The following is a 19,953-nucleotide window of genomic DNA, read 5'->3' on the forward strand; positions in this document are numbered from 1 at the left end:
ATGTAGTTTTAAAGAAGCTTTAAGCAAAATAACCTGTGAAGATGTGATAGGCTTATGAATTGATATTTTGGAGTTACACACACATCTGTGGCTCGCACCAGTCTGGTGTAAGAATGCTTAATTCATTAGGCATACCAGTCGTGTGGAGTATACCAGTGTTGTATGTTTCCAGTGTGCATTAAAGGATGTATCAAATGATGATCTGTGAACAAAACTGTACATTAAAGATAATGTCTCTAATTGGGATGCTGAAAAGATATCAGCACAAAAATTGGCATGATTTATCCTATGGGAACAAGAGCCCCAGATATTGTCTCCTCCATCTGTATTTCAACCTAATGATTTCCACATTCCTCTGTCTTGTCTAATGCATTTCAGTCCTAGCAAGCAGGGTAAGATTTTGAAAATAGCAGAAACTGAGCAGTCACAGAAATGATAAATGCTTTTAATTGAAATGTAGTTATGGTGACCTTAATTCAATGGATAGGCTGCGGACAGTTTTACTTTTTAAACTTGTATTTGTAGAAGAGCAGCAGTGTTTCTCCAGATGTGACTGGGACCAAGCCATCATTCCATAATCCAAGTAAAATATACTAAGTACTTGTGACCTCCCATGATCGCCACAGTAAGTCCAGAAAACAACATACCAGCTGTCCCTGATTTTGCTTTTTTTCCCTGCTTTTCTTCTAGTCAAACTTCTTGACTTGGACACAACTTTTCAGCACCTAGGAATGTTTTCACTAATGAGATTACACCAGCCTTCACTGATTCTTGAAGAAAGTAGCTGTTACTTTTAAATTTCAACAAATCAAGTCTTTTTTTCCTTGTAACTTCCTCAAATCCTGACAGAGAACTTAGTTTCCTTTAAAAAGTCCAGAAATGTGACTTTCAAATATTCCTAGATTATGAGTTGGTCTGTATTTAAATCTACAGAACTATCGTGATTCTTAAATAAGTGCCCCAGTAAACACAGATTATAAGCACATTCTGACAAAAGTATTTTTTCTTCATTAAGTTTTAATTTATGTTTTTACTGGTAGAAATTATTATATGTATCATATATATATAAATGTATTTAATTAGAAGTGATCATTTATCTCCAGTTTTGTTGAAATTTTCAAAAGGTTCACAGTTTCTTTGCTCCCTCTGTAGATTACAACACTTCTGAGTCTCCAAGAAGCAGACAGACAGAATCACTCTTAAATATGAACTCAGCAGGTGAAGCAGGCTCCTTTGATCAGTCTTACTTATACCTGCTCCTTGATCCGTTTCTAATACAGACAGAATTTTTAAAGGATATAAATACCATATATATTAAGTCTTATTTTCCTTTTGGGTGTAAATATATATAAAGTTCTATATAATAATCCATAACATTATACCTACATAATCATACATTTCAATACATTTGTATTTCACCTATTATTACTTAATACTTTATTAACTTAATTTTCACTTATTTTTTAATCTACACAAAGACTGACAAACCACATTTTCTAAGATAAAGACAATCTTTTTAACGTGGTTAAGATATAGCAAATGATATATACTACAATAAAGGAAATATTCTAGGTGATGATTTATCATATTTAAGCCAAAACTGTATGCCTAAACAGCTATTCCAATTTAAAAACTACATGGTATACACACATTTTAAGTGTATTTATAATGTTAAATTATTTAAATTGCATGTGTATCTATTAGACATAATATAAATTTTAACTATACATAAAGTCTAACTTCTTAAATATAATTACCAACTAAAGTTAATTTCTTTTCTATTGCCTCTAATAAGCTTAATGCACCAAAATATTGTCAAGCAAAAGCTCATTCAAATTAAAATTTGCCTAATCAAACAAAAAATGTATCATATCTAAAGCCAAAAGTTCTTAATACAAAATAACTTTCATCTAGCAATAGTTTCACAAATGCAATTCAATCCATTATAAGGTAGGATGGAGTTTCTTTAGCTATACAGAACCTTTGGGTATTTTTCTAGGATTATATGAATTAGAAAGTTAATTGTAATAGTGTCTAAAGTTACAATCTCCAATTTCTGGATTTTTAAACATTTATGTTTATTCATACCACATACTTTCCTCTGTAATTTCAAAGTGACTGAATTCTAATTTTTAGCTTGAACACTGATCTCTAGAAATGAAGGTTTGTGTGATTCAGTATCCTGTTTCTAAAATTTAAATCGCCAATGAGTTTTATTATTTTCAGACTAATAAGAATTAATAAGAATAATCAGTATTACTATAATAAAGCAAAACAAAAGAAGAAACAGGCAGCATTAACATAAAATAATAACAAATTTAATATTGGCCAAAGGATCAAAATTAAAAAGAAATGGGATATTAAATCTCTATTCTTTTTTTTTTTTTTTTTTTCAGGGACATGCCAGGTGTTTAATGGGTGCCTGGCGCTGCCTGCCAGGGCTGTCCATCCCCACAACGCTGGGGTTCTGGGCCCCAGCACCCCTCACCCAGACATTTCGCAGACAATCCAGCCACACACCCAGCTAGAGGAACCGGAAGAAACCGGCTGCACCTTCCCCAGGTGAGGGGAGGGCAAAGTTCCATTTTAAAAGAGAAAAGGCCTTGCATAAAAAAAGGTCTCAAGAGAAAATCACCACAAAAGGGGAAAAGAGCCTCCGTAAAACCCACACGTTCTACACTGAAAACAAAGTAATAGGTTAAAATACTGCATTTAAAAAAAACCTTGAGAAAGGGTGCAGACTTCAAGTTGCTTCCATGTTGTGGTCTTCGGGGTCTCCCTCTTGGCCTGCAGCGCTTTGGGGGGCCCGTGCGGCGGAGCGGTGGGTACCGACCCCCACCATTGGGTTGAAGTGCATCAGACTGCCATGTAGCAGACTCTCCCCGAATCCAGCGGCAGCTCTCGGCCAGGAGCCGTTCTCCCCCAGCTCTGGCCAGTGAGGCCCTCAGGGTGGCCGGGGCCGTCCCTCAGCCCATCGGGGGGCACACAGGAGGCCTCGCCGAGGCTTTGTGCCTCCCCTCCCATGTCCCTGCTCCCTGCCTGTTGGCTCGCCTGGGATTTAGCCTCCCTCCCCCGCTCCGAGCACCAGCTGGACCCCGGGAACTGGGGCCTCGCCGTGGCCCAGCGGGGGCAGCGGCGGCTCCCCCCGCGGGCCTGGTCGGAGCCCGGGGGAGGCGGGGGCTGCTCCTCCCCCGCCCGGAGGCGGCGTGGCTGCGGCTGCGGCTGCGGCTGCGCCTGTCCTCTGGTGCACCGCTCCGGCAGGACCTTGGTGGGCTTCTTGTCCGCCCGCTCCCTGGGCGCGCCGTGGCTCAGCAGCCAGCCCGTGAGGTCCTAGTGTGTCGGGTCGGGGCCCAGCATGAGCTTGGCGCGGCCAGGCTGGCTCCGGCGCCAGAGCAGGCCGACGTCGGCCATGGTCTGGATCTCCATCACGGCCCCCAGCACCGCATGCCCTTGACCAGCAGGCTGACCAGCAGAGCCGCAGCTCGGAGGGAGCCGCCGTCAGCAGGCGCCGCTGCAGCCCCTGCGTGAAGCGCACGTCCTCGGGCGCCGGGCGCTTGGGCTCGCCGGGCAGGGTTGACTCTCGGTAGATCCAGTCCAGGAGGCGCGGCCCCCGCACCAGCTGGATGCCCTCCTCCATGGCGGTCCAGGGCCTGAAGGGCAGCCTGGAGGCCTCGAAGTGCAGGAAGGACTCCCAGTGCTGGCCCCAGGCCAGCAGCGTCCGGCAGCCGCCCCGCAGGGCCTGGCAGCGGTGGTTGAAGACGGCATCGCCGGTCAGGTCGCCCAGCACCACCAGCCCCCCCGGAATTCAGGGACAGCGCCAGGACAGCCCCCTGGTCATACACCCGCAGGAGAGATAAAAACATCTTAACTTGTCTTGCTTTCTCACAATGATTAAGACTGGAATATAGGGAAGGGGAGGGTATAGCTCAAGTGGCAGAGGGCGTGCTTAGCATGCATGAGGTCCTGGGTGCAACTCCCAGCACCTCCTCTAAAAATAAATAAGTAAATAAACCTAATTACCTCCCCCCTCCCCTGCCAAAAAAACAAAAAAGACTGGAACACAGGGACTCAAACACTTCCCTAACCAAGGTCCGTATTTTGATAGGAAAGCACAAAGGAAAAAAAATCTGACAGGAGTAATTCTCATTCTCATTCTCATTCTCATTCTCATTCTCATTCTCATTCTCATTCTCATTCTCATTCTCATTCTCATTCTCATTCTCATTCTCTCTCTCTCTCTCTCTCTCTCTCTCTCTCTCTCTCTCTCTCTCTCTCTCTCTCTCTCTCTCTCTCTCTCTCTCTCTCTCTCTCTCTCTCTCTCTCTCACTCACCAGCACATACATACAATTGCAATTAGTGCATGCCATTTGTATTATAAATATACATATAATTAACTTGAAAACTTAAAATTAACAATCTGGATTATTTGGCTTCTTTAGAAACATTATATAATAAATATTAACTATAAGAGAAATTGTAATACAAAAAAACTAGTTCTTTTTAAGGACCTTATTTGCTAGTCAGAATATAGTTACTGAACCTTAATGCCAAACAGTTACGTTAAATCTGTTTAAATACACACACAGGAAAAATAAAGAGAAATCCGTAAGAATGGCTTATTCACAGATATTCTTTGTGTCAAATTCAGTGCAATGCCAAAGATGTAAATTTTATGTGGTGTTATGCGTAATATTAAAATGTTGCTAATTTTTAGTAACAGTAAATCTTAACGTGAACTATAATATCTGGTTTAAACTATAATGCAGAAATAATTTCAAATACTATGAAATACATACAAAAGGAAGTTGTGCAGTCCACTTCTAATGAAATGGATAACTGAAGCAATTACTCAGATAATACAAATATATAATTACCTGTATATTTTAAATAAAAACTATTTTGAAATCTTTCTTTTTCATCTTCAACTTGCATCTATAGATGCAAATTAGAAATTATGAGACCAAAACTATGCACTCAAGCAGGTTGAAACTACGAATATCGTAACTGAACATCAGAGTTTAAATTCGAAAATAGAGTAGAAGTGCTTGATAGAGGAGAGCAGCAAATCAAACTTCAGGATATAAAACACCATTTAGGGAGCTCAGCTCAGTCGCCTGGTTAAAACATTTTTAAATAAATAAATAATACTAAGCTCTCAAATATACTTGAGTCTTTACCAAAGCTAAATCTTCACTGGTTGTGGCAACATTCTGTCTTCATTTTCCTTCATATCAGTGATTGTAAAATTTTCCTTTAATGTGATTTGACTGTAAAGCTGTAAATGCCTAAAATATTATTTTTGTCTTATTTAACTCTCTCAGGTTATGTCTGCTCCAGTGACCATCAAATGCTAAAAGAACTTGTGTTTCAAAGGACAGATTCTGGACTTCTGAATGTCATGATCCATTTTTCCTGTATTAAGATGATGGGAGATAAGAGCGGTGATTAGAAAGGCAGTTGTTGGAGGAATAAAGAGTAGTTTGTTTTGAAAGCTATGAGACTGCTCAATAGTTGTATAAAATGGGCAAGTCTTTTCTACATTGTGAGCCTTAATTTTCATATTCTAAAAAGGGCAAAGAACAATAATATTCCTCATTGGTTTTTTCTATCTATTTGTTTTTAGAATTGAGAGGGAATGTGTACAACTGCTTGGAGTATCAAATTAAATTTGACACTCATAATGAATAATCATGAAGTTGGATTATCAAGCTACTCTATAACAGTAACTTATGTAGTAAAAAACACACCACAGTACCCTTTCTTTCCCATTCATATTGTCTCTCTCTTCTCTATCTCTTTCCGACTAGCCAGTTTCAATGGAATATTAAAATTATTATGAAGTAAATGTATCTGGCAAATTCATGTCTGTTGTGAACTTCTCACTTGCTAAATTTTAATAAACTATTTTCCCAGGACTTGTTTATTGCTAAGCTTAGTTTTATGTGCATTTGAAACACTCACAGGTGACTGACAAACATTACAGAGCTACAGAGGACATGTTGTTAACACTCTATCTCAAAGCGTCTTGGTGTTTGGAATCACAGAGGAAATAGTGGGTGACCATCACGTACCAAAAATCATCCTACTGTACAAAGGACAGGCATCATCACTCACAGAAGGTAATGCATCACTCACAGCCAGAAGTTTCACTTAACTGGAAGAGACCTTTATGGTCCAGCTCCACAGAAGTTTCTCCCAAAACTCTAATGAAGCAATCACATATACTTGTATTGTTTCAAATAAATTTTTTTAAGTAGAAGAGTCTCCAGTTTATACCTTTAATTTATATTCAAATATCTAATTCCCTAGTCTCATGTTTCCAGTAGCCTAATATGCATCTCCACTGTGATACATAATTTTAAAGAGAGGGATTGAGGATGGGAAAGAGAAAAGGAAGTACAGTGAACGGCAAAATCTTAAGCAACACATTCTTGGAGAGAGAAAGAGAAGCGGGGTAAAGTCTAGGCGGGACTTGGAAATACCTGAATCTGTTAAGAGGAGAGAGCTGAGCCATGTGTAGTAAGAAAACACAGCAGAATTAGGCTGATGTCATCTGAAATGTTTTCATTCCTCTGGCATGAGGTCACAAGAGGTTTTAGTATTATCTGATTAAGACCATCAGATAATACTGAAATTAATCAGATAATACTAAAGTAGGTTTACATTTGGTGTTTCTTCATCACAACTAAGGAAAAGCTAACAGAATTTTAAATTCACTACTTGGTTCCAAAACCAAGTCCATCATATCCACCTCTATCTCCACCAACTGACAAGTTAGCAACTCCTTATTTCCATCAATGATACATGTTCTTTGTCACTACATTAAGAATCTGAGAACTGTGTTTCTTTTTTGGGGGGGACTTATACTAAAAACCATTTATTATTTATCTTAAATTCAAACTTCTAAAATTGATGTACAGTCAGTTTACAATGTTGGGTCAATTTCTGGTGTACAACACAATGCTTCAGTCATACATGAACATACATATTTTCATGTTCTTTTTCACTATAAACTACAAGATATTGACTATATTTCCCTGTGCTACACAGTATAAAGCTGTTTATCTATTCTATATATACCAGTCAGTATCTGCAAATCTCCAACTCCCAGTTTACCCCTTCCCACCCACCCCTTGCAAGCACAAGTCTGTATTCTATGTCTGTGAGTCTGTTTGAGAACTGTGTTTTACTTCAGTCCTCAACAAAAACTATTCAGCTGCTACAAACTCATAGATTCCACTTAGTTCCTGGCCCTAGTATCTCTAGCCTCGCTTGATGTGGAGAACTGAAAAGCCCACAAACCATGTAGATGATCTTGGGCTAGAAATGTAACCTCAGTACATTTATCAACAAAATCAGGATAGTAAATCATGGATTCTTTGGAGATTCTTGCAAGGATCAAATGAGAAAATGTGTGAAAAAAGCACATACTACAGTGCTCTAAACGTATTCAAAATGTAATTTAGTTGTCTCTCATGGAAGTGTTGTTCTAAACAAAACACTGCATTTACTGGGTTCACAATATCCCTTCTTTTAAAATTCCTCCCCTCCTTTCAGGATGAATCATGTGTTATACTGTGTCCTGAACACACCTAGGATACTTCCACCCGGCTCTAAACTTACCCTTCTCTGAAGCAGTATTATACTATCTCTGCCTAGTATTTTTCTCCTAGGATTGTACCATTCACTCTAAAGGACCATGTTCTTCTTCAATCCATGGGCTAATGGATTTTTTAATACCCCTGCAGTAACTAATATGGTGACCTGTACTTAATAGATGCTCAGAAATATTTGTTTGGCTTAACTGTATTGACCTGTTCCAAACTTCAGAAAAAAATAAGTTTCACAACCCGAGGGTTTTGTTTGTTTGTTTGTTTTAATTTTCCTATTCCAGAGTGAGTTTCTAAAATGATTCTCAACCTAAATCTGCATCAGCATGACCTGGAGAGTATTTTCAAACAACAAACAAATATTTAGACTGCACCCCAAGCTTCTTGAAACAGAATGTGGAGAGGTAATATTTTGAGAAAAGATCTCCAGGGGATTCTCATGTAAGCTTTCAGTTGAGACCACTGCTGTAAATGGTCCACAGTGTGTCTGGCAATAAGAAAATTTCAATACATTTTGATCTTGAGCACAGAACATGATCAAGATTTTCTATTTCATAGAAAGGATATGTCATTTATGGTCGTCACAGAGATATGGAAAGTGTTCTTGAATATAAGCACAAAGAAAAACCTTTTAAATAAGGCTTGAAAATCTTTGCAGATATAGGTGGTAAAAGTACCTGAAGTCATGAATATATAAATCAATGTAGTATTTTATCCAGTAGATTGATGGTCAAAAAGATTACCGTGAATGAGGAAAAGAGGTGAGGCTTTCTTGTCTTTTCTTCCTTGGAAACCTCAACATATTTCTCACACATATTATAATATAAATAAGCTGTATTTTACATTTTTCTTTTTGTTACAAAATTACAAACTGTAAGATAGGTCACAGTATACCATGAAATAACAAAAATAACAAAAACAATGCTGAGTTGCTTCAGAGTTGAATAACTGAATCTATTCTGTATACAACTGTCAGTCTCTCAAAATGCTGTTGAAAACTCTGCTTTCTTTCATCATTCTTTGGCCAAAAGAATCCTTAGAGAAACCATTCTTCAATGTTTTGAATATAACAGAAGCAGGAATTTGTTCACTTTAAGGACAAACACTAAGGATACTTAGAGATCCTAAGATTCATAGGAACTTAAATCAAAATGATCAGCAATAAAATAGGTATTACCTCATGTTTTATGAGGAATAAAGTGCTGGTAAGTTTCCTCTTTCTTGTTGTTCAACTTTAAAACAAGACCTAGAATCCTACATATGGAAATCACAGATTGACTTTAAATATGCTTTAGATGCTTTTGTCTCTTGAACTAGTAAGATGAAAGGACAAAACATATTCATTAAATTAGTGAGAAAAAATTTAATATGTAGTTTCTATAAAGTAGAATTGGAATTTTGGAGCAAATGGGTAATCTGGGAGCCAATCTAACTTTTGCCAGCTCATTCACACTTAACTCTAAGCATCTATTCTTGGAATATAAGCATTTCACTTATCTGATCTTCCCAAGATTCTCTGGAGCAACCACAATTCCTGGATTTAATTTAGAAAATACTAGATTCTAACTCAGTAAAAAGACACCACATTTTCCATCGACAGCTAATCAAATTACTATTAGTAATTTTTGTAGCTACTGCCAAAGATTTTCTAGATATAATCCTTTGTTATGTATCCTCCATTGTGCATCTGTCTCAGAGGTAAATTCTCTGCTTGTTGACTTAATCACCTCTCAACCCCACAGATAAAGAGGGATGAATTGGATTAGGAATTGAGCTGTCTAGGAATATTGTAGAAGTAGAGTTGGCATGTCAAATTTACTTTTTATAATGTTGCTATTTCTAGACATTTGGTTGCTATCTTAAGAGTTCATGGTAAAATTTTGAGAATACAGAAATGCACAAAAAATTAAAAGGGTAATTAATCACACTATCCATAGATAACCTTGCTGATGGTTAGTGTATATTTTCTGTTTACATATTTTAAGAACATTTTCCAGATACAGTATATAAAGCTGCAGTGTCCAATAAGGGAGACATTAATAAAATGCAGGCATTGATCACTTGAAAATGTGGCTACCAGAAGCTGGAGTAGCCCACCAGCAGACTGGCACCAGCCTTGGGCCCTCTAGGCCTTGCAGGCACTGGCTTCAAACCCACCCTGCCTACTAGTGGGGTCAGGCACAAGCTCCAGCCCCTCTCCATAGGGCCCTGCAGCTGGATGCCCTGGGACTGGGCCTTGCCAGTTAGTGGGCCCAAACTGGCCATGGGCCTTCCAAGGTCCCTCATCCAGTGGACCAGAACCCAGCCCCCACCACCAGCAGCTAGAACAAGCCCTGGGAACTCACAGGCCACAGAGCCTCCAGTATTAGAACCCAACCCCATCCAGCAGCAGGCTACTTACTAGTCATGACACAAGGCAAGGCCTGACAGCCAACCAGGAGAGCAGCCAGCCATGCCTACCAGACTTCCCACAATAGCTGGCACTGATACAACAGGGGGGTCCACACTGCTCGTATAGGGGGCACCCCCAGAGCATAGATCTCTGGTGACCAGAGGGGTGTATACCCCTGGGCTGCATAGGCTATCTCCAACATAAGCCACCTCTCCAAGACTGAGAAACATAACCAACCTACCTAAATATAGAAATTAACATAGAGAATTAGGCAAAAGGAAGAGACAGAAGAATATATTCCAAATGAAAGAATAAGATAAAGAGTCAGAAGAAGAAATAAATGAACTGGAAAAAAGAAACATATCCCGAAAGCATTCAAGGTAATGATCATAGAGATCCTCAAAAATTTGGGAGAAGAAAGTATGAACACAGTGAGAAGATCAATAAAGAATTGGAAAATATAATGAAGAACCAAACAGAGCTGAAGAATACAATAACTGAAATAAAAAAATCACTAGAAGGATTCGGTGGTAGATTAGATGATAAAGAGGGACACATCAGCAAACTGGAAGAAAGAACAGCGAAAATCGCCCAAGCTGAACAGAAAAAAAGAAAAAAAAAGATTTTCATAAAATGAGAACAATTTAAGGTGTTATCGGAATACCACTAAGTGTACTAACAGTCACATTCTATATAGGGGTTCCAGAGGAACAAGACAGAAATAAAGGCAGAGAACTTAACTGAAGAAATGATAGCCAAAAACTTCCCTAACTTAGAAAAGTAAATAGATATCCAGGACCTAGAAGCACAGAGAGTCCCAAACAAGATGAACCCAAAGAGGTCCGCACCAAGAAACACTAATTAAAGTGGCAAAAAATGATGATAAGGAGACTCTTAAAAGCAGCAAGAGGAAAGTGATGAGTTGCATACAGGGGAGCTCCATAAAGACTATCAACAGACTTTTTAGAAGAAACTTGGCAGGAAGGGAGTGGAAGGATATATTTAAAGTGATAAAAGGAAGAAATGTACAACCAAGTATACTCTACTTGACAAGGATATCGTTCAAATTTGAAAGAGAGATAAAGAGTTTCATAGGCAAGCAAAGCCAAAAAAGAGTTCAGCACAACTAAACTGATTTTATAAGGAATATTAAAGGAACCTACTTAAGTTCAAAAGAAAAGACCACAACAAGAAATACGAAAACTAGGAAAGGAAAAATCACATTGGTAAAGGCATACATATGGTAAAGGTAGTAGATCAAGCATTTATAAAGTCAGTAGGAAGGCTAAAGGACAGAAGTAGAGAAATCACCTATACTGAAAACAAGCAGTGAAGAGATACGCAAACAAAAAGATGTGAAGCATGGTTTCAAAAATACTAAACGTGGCAGAGGGAGGAATAAAATGAAGTTAAGAGATTATCAATTTGAGATAATCATAAATATATAATCAGAAACAAAAAACTTATAATAAATGCATACATGCAAAAGAAATCCAAATACAACATTAAAGATAGTCATGAAATCACAACAGAAGAGACCAAAAGAAAAAGGAAGAAGCAAAAAAGAACAAAAACATCCAGAAAACAATGAACAAAGTGGAAATAAGTACATCCCAACCAATAATTACTTTAAATATAAGCAAACTAAATGCTCCAATCAAAGGATACAGAGTATGTTAACTCTAAGCCCACTTTGGGGAGAGTTTTTAATCATAAATCAAGGCTGAAGTATGTGAAAAGTTTTTTTGCATCTATTGAGATGATTATATTGTATTTATTCTTCAGTTTGTTCATGTGATGTATCACATGGATTGTCTTGCATATATTGAAAAATCCTTGTAATAAGTCCCACATGATCGTGGTGTATGATCCTTTTAATGTATTGATGGATTTGTCTTGCTAATATTTGCTGAGGGTTTTTTTTCATCTATGTTCATCAGTGACATTAGCCTGTAATTTCTTTTGTTGTGGTATCTTTGACTGGTTTTGGTATCAGGGTGAAATGCTTCACAGATGAGTTTGGAAGCGTTCTTTCCTCTGAAAGTTTTCCAAATAGTTTGAGTAGGGTGGGTGTTGACGTTTCTCTAAATGTTTGGTAGAATTCAGCTGTGAAGCCACTGGGTCCTGGACTTTTGTTTGTTGGCAGTTTTTTAATTGCTAATCCAATTTCAAACTAATCATTGGTTTGTTCATATTTTCTATTTCCTCCTGGTTCTGTTTAGGGAGAAAGTACATTTCTAAGAATTTGTTCATTTCTTCTTAGTTGTTCACTTTATTGGCATACAATTGGTTCATAGTAGGTGCCATATATGGCAAGCCCACAGCTAACATCATACTCAGTGGTGAAAAGCTGAAAGCATTTCTCTAAGATCAGGAACAAGGTCCACTCTCTCCACTTTTATTCAACATAGTATTGGCAGTCTTAGCTGCAGCAATCAGACAAGAAAAAGAAATAAAATGAATTCAAATCGGAAAGGAAAAAGTAAAACTGTCACTGTTTGCAGATGACATGATATTATACATGGAAAATCCTAAATACATCACCAGAAAACTACTAAAGCTCACTACTAAAGCTCACTACTAAAGCTCATCAATAAATTTGGTAAAGTTGCAGGATACCAAATTAATATCCAGAAATCTGTGCATTTCTATATACTAACAAGAAACTATAAGAAAGAACAATTAAGGAAATGATCTCATTTACCATGGCATCAAAAAGAATAAAATACCTAGGAATAAACCTACCTAAGGTGGTAAAAGACCTGTACCTGGAAAGCTGTAAGACACTGATGAAAGTAACTGAAGATGATACAAACAGACGGAAAGATACACTGCATTCATGGATTGGAAGAACTAATATAGTTTAAATGACAATACTGCCCATGGCAATCTACAGATTCAGTGCAATCCCTATCAAAATACCAATGATATTTTTCACAGAACAAGACAAATAATTTTAAAATATGTATGGAAACACAAAAGACCCTGAATATCCAAAAGGTCTTGAGAAGAACAGAGCAGGAGAAATCATGCTCCTTGACTTCAGACTGTACTAAAAAGCTACAGTAATTGAAGCAGTATGGTATTGTACAAAAGCCGACACATAGATCAACAGAAGAGAAAAGAGATCCAAGAAATAAACCCATACACTTATGGTCAATTATTGTACGACAAAGAGGGCAAGAATATAACACAGAGAAGACAACCTCTTCAATAAGTGCTGTTGGGAAAACTGGACAGTTTCATGTAAAATAAGGAAACTGGAACATCTCCTCACACCATACAAAATAAATTCAAAAAGCAATAAAGAATTAAATGTAAGACTGGAGACCATAAAACTCCCAAAAGAAAACATGGGCAGAACACTCTTTGATATAAATTGTAGCAATATTTTTCTTTTTGGTTTTGTCCCCTAAAGCAAAGGAAATAAAAGCAAAAATAAACAAATGGAACCTAGTTAGACCTAAAAAGTTCTGCACAGCAAAGAAAACCATCAACAGAATGAAAAGACAACCTACTTAATGAGAAAAAATATTTGCTAATGATATGATCGATAAAGGGTTAATATCCAACATGTATAAACAGCTCATACAACTCAACATCCAAAAAAAAAAAAAAAATACACACACAAACAACCCAATTAAAAGATGAGCAGAAGACCTGAATAGACATTTTTCCAAAGAAGATATACAGACGGCCATCAGGCACATGAAAAGATACTCAACATCATTATTCATGACAGAAATGCAAATTAAAACCACAGTGAGACATCACCTCACATCAGAATGGCTGTCATTAAAAAGAACACAAATAACAAATGTTAGTGAGGATGGGGAGGAAAAGGAACCTTCATGTACTGTTGGTGGGGATGTACACTGGTGCCACCACTGTGGAAAAAACACTATGGGGGTTTCTCAAAAAACTAAAAATAGTTACCATATGATCTAGCAATTCCACTTCTGGGTGTATATCTGGAAAAAACAAAATCATCAATCCAAAAAGATACATGTACCCCAATATTCTTAGCAGCTTTATTTACAATTGTCAAGATATGGAAGCAACCTGTGTCCATCAACAGGTGAATGGACAAAAATGATGTGGTATATGTGTACATGGAATACCACTCAGTGGTATAAAAGAATAAAAATTTTGCCATTTGTAGCAACATGGACTCAGAATATATTATGCTATATGTCAGGCAGATATAAGTCAGGAAGATAAAAACAAATAGTGCATTATATCATTTAAATACAATCTTAGAAAATAAAACAAAGTAGGGAATTCAACAAAAAGAAAATAGACTCACAGATACAGAAAACTAGTGATTACCAGTGGGACGAGGGAAGGGGGAAGGGCAATATGGAGGTAGGGGATTAAGAGTTACAAACTATCATGTATAAAATAAGAAGTAAGCTAAAAGGATATATTGTATACCACGGGGAACGTAGTCAGTATTTTATAATAACTGTAAGTAAAGTATAACCTTAAAAGTTGTGCCTAACTATGTTGTACACCTGTAATTTACAGAATACTGTACATCAACTATATCTCAAAAAAAAACCCAAAAAGATTTCATACCTGATACCCCCACCAAAGAAAATGACTCAGAGTAGATTAATGGATTAGTAACAATACCCACACATATGCTGCCTAAAAAGAGCCTCACTTTAGTTCTAAGGACACACCCATACTGAAAGCTGAAGGGACAGAAAATGGTATTCAATGGGAATGGAAACGAAAATAAAGCTAGGGTAGCAATACTTGCATCAGACAAAGGAGACTTTTAGAATAAAACTAAGATTATAACAAGAGACAAAGAAGGACAATCTCTATAACTAGGGATTGATTTGGCAAGAAGATATAATAATTGTAAATAAGTATGTACCCAATCTAGAAATATCTAATAGATAAAGCAAACATTAACAAGAATAATGGGAGAAATTGGCAGTAACATAATAATAGTTATTATTAGGTACTTCATTAGCAGGGTACTTTTTACCACATTTACATCAATGGACAGATTATCCAGGCAGAATATCAATGAGGAAACCCTGGCCTTAGGACACATTAGAGCAGATGGATTAATAGCTGTATGTAGGACATTCTATCTAAAAGCAGTAGAATACACATTCTTTTCAAGTGCTCATGGGATGTACTTCAGGACTGATATGCTAGGCCACAAAACAAGTCTCAATAAATTTAAGACAACAGAAATTGTATACAGCATCTTTTCCAACTACAACTGTATGAGAAAGAAGGAAGAGAGGAAAAGAACAGAGGGAGGAAGAAAGGAAGGAAAGGAAGAAAGAAAAAAGAGAAAGGAAAGGAAGACGGGAAAAACACAACATGCGGCATCTAAAAAACAAGCTAGAAACATTTTGGACAAATACAGCAGTGGTCTCAGCTGGAGGCATGTGCGAACAAATCTCACAATGTTGAAGACAGCCAGAAACAAAATTACTACGCAATTTCATCTATAAAAAATTCAAAAACACTCAACACTAGTTTTTTTTCCCCTTCCTTCCTTTAATCTTAAGCAAAAGAGACACAGGGGTTCAAAAGTAAAAATTTATTTTTCCCCCTCTCCCAAACCTTTGCCCCAGCTCCGCCACTGTAACCACCCCCTTCCTCCCCAGCAGGGATGGGAGGAGGGAGGATGCAGGCATCCCCAGCTGGGGAGGGGGAAGGCGGGGGGGGGGGGGTTGTGCTGAGCTCGGTGCTGGTCTCTTTCCAAATATAAATACACATCTCAGAACTCCTGGAAAATCCTTCCCCACCCACCATGCTCTGGAGAGGAGGGATGGGGGTGGGGAGTGCCAGGCACCTGCTGGCTGTGATTTACTGCATCCGCTGGGTGTGGACCCTAGGAGACCCTGCTGCTCATTGTGGAAGAGATGACACTCGGGTCCCCGCGGATGGTGGGGCTCCCTGGATCAGCTTCCCGGTGCTGGGGTTCACACACCAGCACTCCCCACGCTGCCCGTTCAGAGACATCTTGCGCTGTCTGGGGTTGTGCAGGCCGTGCTTGTCACACTTGGGGATGTGCAAGGAGCAGAGGTGCTCCAGGGGGCCCCACTCATCAGGAAGACGCGTGGAGGAGATCCGCTCCAGGACCTGGTCCAAATCCTGCTGGCAGGGGGTCCTGGCAGGTGGTGGCTGCAGCTTCGTGGGCTCCTCCAGGCCGAGGTGACGTTTGCCACCCTTGCCCATCTGCTGGTGCTGCTCGGTGACCTCCCGGAACATGGCTGGCTCCTTCATGCCTGACTTCAGGGGCTTCCGGCCGGCACCGCCTCCGCCTCCCAAATTCATGTTCCCGTCCACGTGGTTCTCAGTCAGGCTTCCCTCAGGGTGGTCATCGCCTTTGGCTGCGACCTGCTCGGGGCTGGCACGGTACTCGGCATCGCGGGGCTTTCTGCAAGTGCCCTCGCCCAGGACCAGCGCCTGCAGGGGCCGCCCGGAGCCCGGATGGGAACAGCAGCGCAGCCCCCGGGCGCAGCGTGGGGTGTACACGCCGCACCGCGCGTCTCCAGCCGGGCGCCCACGGCGCCGCAGCCGCAGCCCGGGGCCCGGACCAGCTCGCGGGGCGCGCGGGCGCAGCCGGCGGCCCGGCCCCGGCGGCGGGAGGCGCGGCGGCGGGGGCTCGCAGGCGGCCAGGCTCTCAGGCCTGCAGGGCGGGAGGCGGGACAGCACCTCCGCGCGCCACCCATGGCCGCCACCGCCCGCGCCCGGTGACAGCAGCGACAGCAGCAACGGGCAGCAAGGGGCCGCACCGTGTTGGTGGCAGCCAGCGGACCAGCGGACGGCAGCGAGTTTCGGGTTCTTTCCAACACTAAACTAGTTTTATAGTAACAGATGTCAGAAAAGTGGTTACTTTGCAGGAGGGGAATAGTAAACAAGAAAGGGAAGAGAGTGGCTTCTCCAGTGCTGGTAACGCTGCTTCTTGATGGAGATGCTGTTTACACAGTGCATTAAACTGCACCCGCTGTATTTACTGCCTATTTATGCCTGTACACTGACTTACAAAGCTTACTGTAAAAACAGACCCTTTAGTTCCATCTCTTACTATGCTTAGAAAGTCCTTCCAAATTCAGGGATCATTTCATAGTTACCTATTTTCTTAATGTTTTTATCTTTCCCCTTATGTGGAAATTAATTTGGTCCCTACTATAAATTTTGATTAATTCTTAAGTTAGTTTGAATCTTACACATAAATTATTTCAAGTCACATGAAAGTATCTTTTGATTATTTCTCATCTTATTCTTCCTATTCTTATTCAAAAGTAGAAATTACGGTTTTTACTTGTACAGTCTACCTCTTTCATGGGTGCCAATCTGAGTTAGTATATAATGTTGAATTCTGAGAGGATTCATTACTAAATCATGTCTACAGACCAAATTAAAAATAACATACTTAGATAACTTGTGTTATTTTCTATGCCAAGAAGTTAATCCTACTCAGCAATGGTGACATTAGAGGTACAAGATGATTTATTTTGGAAAGTGGACTTACAACCCCCATCTTTTTTGACACACATTTATACAATCCCACTCCTGTTCCTTTGCCCTGATTCCTGAGCTTGCCAGAATTTTTTGTCCTATTCTCAAGTTTTTCCCTGTAAGTTCCTTTCCCTCTGTCTCTATGCATACACAAATCTATGACTATAAATCCTCTTTCTTCTATTTCTATGATTCAAACTGATTTCTTTCCCTAAGCTACATTATATGAAATATTTTCTACTGCTGTTATCTTTTTTCTATTCTTTCAGTATGTTTACTTTCTAAAAACATATACCTATTATACTGCCATATAAATTATGATACTGTTGCAAAACAAATACCACTTTCAGCCCAGTAACAAATACATAAACTTTTTTTCATAAGTACCATATTTATTCCATCTTTAACCTAGTGGACACTGCAAGTAAGTACAGAATTAACCTTAGAAAATTCAGTCTACTGACAATAATGGCACATTTTCATCGTTTATTTCTTATGGATACAGGAGTTGGCAATTAACTGGATGACAGCAAGGGAGGGGTCAGTATGATATGATCTCTCAAGTGTGGAAGCCTGGGATTGTGATAATGCCTGGAGATGATACTCAAGGGAGTGAAATCAGTGGAGTCAAAGTAAATACTAGAACACAAAAGCATTTGTCTAATTAGCCACTGTGCAGAGTCTCTTGTGTCCCTTCCTACCACCGCAGTTTCTGAAAAACTTCCCCTAAACAATCTAGGCCACCCCACAATCCAGCAGTTAAAAGGCTGACCCTGGTGAAGACAAAAACTTCCAGGATCCTATTTTCATTGCACAGCTCTCATTTATTTTATCTTTTGCGTTTGTTTTAAATTGAAGTACAGTCTATTTACGATGCTGTTTTAGTGTCTGGTGTACAGCGTGGTGACTCAGTTATACACACACACGTATATATATTCTTTTTCATAGTAGGCTCCTACAAGATACTGAATATAGTTCCCTAGACTAGACAGTAGGACCTTGTCGATTATTTAATTTATACACAGTAGTTAGTATCTGCAAATTTCAAACTCCCCTTTCCCTCTGGTAACACTAAGTTTGTTTTTTATGTCTGTGATTCTGTTTCCATTTTGTAAGTAAGTTCATTTCTGTCTTTTTTTTTTTTTTTTTAAGATTCCACATAGAAGTGATATCATACAGTATTTGTCTTTTTCTGGTTTACTTCACTTAGTATGATCATCTCTAGATCCATCCTTGTTGCTGCAAATGGCATTATTTCATACATTTTTATGGCTAAGTAGTAGTTCTCATTTATTTTGATAGGTGAGAAACATTTTGAATACCACCCTTGGTAATCTTACAGTGGAATAAAATAAGGGAGAAATTGCTACTTAATTCTAAATGGAACATAATCAAATATTAAAGCTCCTATTTGTAAAATAAAATGTTGACTCTAAAGGTCCCTACATCTCTGATTCTAATATTACCTTATACTAAAATTAGAAATTAACTTATATCCCAAATTTGATTGATAACATCCTAAAGGAGGTAAATAAATTAAATAGTAAGGTGATCAACAATAAAAATTTACACATTAAATGTATTATTTGAATTTGATGATTCTTACATTAAGTTAGTGAAAGTCATCAGAATTTGAACATGGAATAAAGCAGAAATATTGATTAAGCTGTATGACAAGAAGATTATAGATACATGAATATAAAATCTCAGATATCTATAAATGGTAAAAAAACAAAAAGAGAGAGAAAGCAAATGATGGCTGAATTAATGACTAAGTGGCTGAAGTTTCCCTAGAGATAGAAAAGCTCTAACATTATCCAAAATAATTTAACAAGTTCAAGTAAAGGGTAGAAGTGAGATACGTAACACACACTGATGGAGGGCTGAGTGTCCATTAGAAAGACAACAGGGTTATCTCATTATCATAGAAGACTATTTGAAATAACACAGCAGGAAGCTACTACATTAAAGGCACTATAATCTTCACTGTGATGAACAGTAAGACAAAATACAGTACTTAAGCTCAAGGAGTTTTACAATTTAATGTGAAAGATAAACCAGAAACAAATAATTTCAGTATAACACACACTATGTTAGATATGCTAATAAATATTCCTAACCGGCAAACACAACACACAGGACAGAAGGAGTAAATAAGTGTAGATGTGTAAGAGAATCTTTTGGACAGCATTTAAATTGGGCTTGAATAGAAAACCAACAGGTGAAAATAAACACAGAAGCAGCTTTCTGGGAGTGAAAGCTTTCTAAGCAAATACATTGTAACAGAAGAGTGCAGGGCAAACTCTGAAACTGAATATGAAACTGGCTAGAGTAGCACTTCTCAAAACCTATCCTGCAAATACCTTCTAGTAAAGAGCCAGTGTGAAATGTTTATATCATTTTCTTTAAAATCTTATTAAAAATAAGAAAAGATTTTTTTCTTGAAATACAGAT

At 38.7% G+C, this 19,953-nt stretch overlaps 1 protein-coding gene and 1 pseudogene across 1 annotated transcript in view; both read right to left on the reverse strand.

Annotated features, from left to right (window-relative positions):
* Positions 1-19,953, reverse strand: part of LOC141575598 (uncharacterized) — a 108,092-nt gene that overhangs the window by 61,199 nt on the left and 26,940 nt on the right. The window lies entirely within an intron of this gene.
* On the reverse strand, positions 7,158-16,833 carry LOC141575664 (insulin-like growth factor-binding protein 2 pseudogene; annotated as a pseudogene).

This window comes from Camelus bactrianus, chromosome 30, assembly GCF_048773025.1.
Source record: "Camelus bactrianus isolate YW-2024 breed Bactrian camel chromosome 30, ASM4877302v1, whole genome shotgun sequence".
NCBI lineage: Eukaryota > Metazoa > Chordata > Mammalia > Artiodactyla > Camelidae > Camelus > Camelus bactrianus.